This window comes from Carlito syrichta, unplaced genomic scaffold (genome assembly GCF_000164805.1).
Source record: "Carlito syrichta isolate Samal-C Ts95f unplaced genomic scaffold, Tarsius_syrichta-2.0.1 Scaffold306469, whole genome shotgun sequence".
Lineage (NCBI taxonomy): Eukaryota > Metazoa > Chordata > Mammalia > Primates > Tarsiidae > Carlito > Carlito syrichta.
In genome coordinates this window covers 172,723-174,468 of record NW_007250565.1, presented here as the reverse complement: position 1 = coordinate 174,468, position 1,746 = coordinate 172,723, and the positions used below count along the sequence as shown (strand labels likewise).

Sequence of the window (1,746 nt, the reverse complement as noted above, 5' to 3'; positions counted from 1 at the left end):
AAGAAAAATTAGCCAGCGTGGGAGCACAGACCTGTGATACCAGCTACTTGAAAGGCTGAGGCAGAAGGCTTGCCTGAGCCCAGCAGGTTGAGGCTGCACTAGCCATGAGCGTGCCACGGTACTCCAGTCTGGGCAACAGAGTGAGACTCCAACTCAAATAAATACATACATACATCATACTTGACATAATAGAGTAAGGATACTAACCCAGTAACTTACAGTTGTCTTACTGGGTACAAATGTAAACTTCTGTCCCCCTTCACTATTGGAAGAACAAAACTGGACTCTAGGGCAGACCCAGGAGAATAAAGGTGTTTAGAAAAGGAAAAGCGTCAACAAAAATAAGTACTCTTTCAGATGACAGAATTTAGAACTGGGATCCTGAGGTTTAGAGGAAGGGAATAAACTGGAGATTTTCAGACTCTCAGGGTGCCCCAGGGACAGAACTAGACCAGGCAGGCATTTTTACAGTTTATCTTTCTGTTATTTTTTTTTCTTTCTTTCTTTCTTTTCTTTGAGTGGGAGTCTCACCTGTCGCCCAGACTGGAATGCAGTGGCAGGCTCATGGCCACTGCAGCCTCAACCTGCTGGGTTCAGGCGACCCTCCACCTCAGCCTTCCAAGTATCTGGAACTACAGGCACCCACCACCACGCCCAGCCTTTTTTTTTTTTTTTTTTTCCTTGTAGTGACGAGATCTCGCCAAATTGCCCAGGCTGGTCTCGAACCCGTGAGCCCAGGCAATCCTCTCACCTCGGCTCCCCAAAGTGCTGGGATTATAGGCATGAACCACCATGCCCGGCCATATCTTTCTGTTCTTTACAAAAGGGTGAGGGAAGAGACTATTAAAAGGAAAGTATTTTAATTTAAAACTAGACAGCCTGCCAAATATCTTGGGCAAAGGAAGGATTTTAGCGCCGCATTGCTTTTCAACTTGAAATGAACTCCTCGCGCTTCTTGCCAACGACCCAGCCACCCTGTCCCCGCCTCATCAGGAGGCGAAGGGTCCCGGCAAGCCACTAGGAAGCTCGCCGGGCGGAGGGCCAGCGCTGCCCCGACCCGGGATGGCGGACAACGCGGCTCCAGCAGGGAGCAGAGACGCCAGAAATGAGTGCGCCGCGGGCGGGAGTCGGGGCTTTACGGTAACTCGCAGCGCGGCGGCCCCGCCCTCGTGCGCAAGCGCAGAGCCGTTGCCGGCGGGGCGGTTGCGGGCGTTGCGGCTTGCGGAGCCGCGCTCGCCGGGGGCGGGACGGTGCAGCCGCGGGGGCAGGCGGGGGGCTCTGCTAGCCAGAGGCCTTCGGTAAGCCGGCGGCCTTGCCGGAGCAACGCTCGAGGCGCGGGGACAGAGAACAAAAACATACATTTTACCGAAGGCGGGAAGCACCTCCCTCGGTCCCGAGGGTTCGAGGCTGAAGGGCGCCGACGGGCCCCTGGGCGGGAGCGGGCGCCAGGGACGCGTCACCGGGGAAACCGAGTCCCGCCGTGGAGCTCGGGAGAAGGACTGGAGCTGTGGACCCCGAGCCATCCCTTTTCCCCTCCGCTGTCGGTCCTTAGCGTGGGACGGAGTCTGGGCTTCTCCGGGGAACTGAGGCCCAGCATGGAGCCCGGGAAGGGGGCTGGAGCTCTGACCCCCGCCTCTCCATCCCTGCCTTTCCTGGGTGGCATAGCACGGGACGGGGGCTGGGCTTCTCCGGGGAAACCGAGGCCCGATGGCAGCCGGTGCGGAGGGGGCGCGGAATCTGAATCTC

General features: G+C 57.5%; 1 protein-coding gene across 2 annotated transcripts in view; it reads left to right on the top strand.

Annotated features, from left to right (window-relative positions):
• Nucleotides 1-1,224: 1,224 nt before the first annotated feature.
• The window catches only part of ASRGL1 (asparaginase like 1), a 27,713-nt gene continuing 27,191 nt past the window's right edge, over nt 1,225-1,746 (top strand). For both annotated transcript variants that reach the window (XM_008063024.1, XM_008063023.1), the window contains exon 1: nt 1,225-1,298. The gene's annotated coding sequence lies outside the window, so the exon portion shown is untranslated. The remainder of the gene's footprint in view (nt 1,299-1,746) is intronic.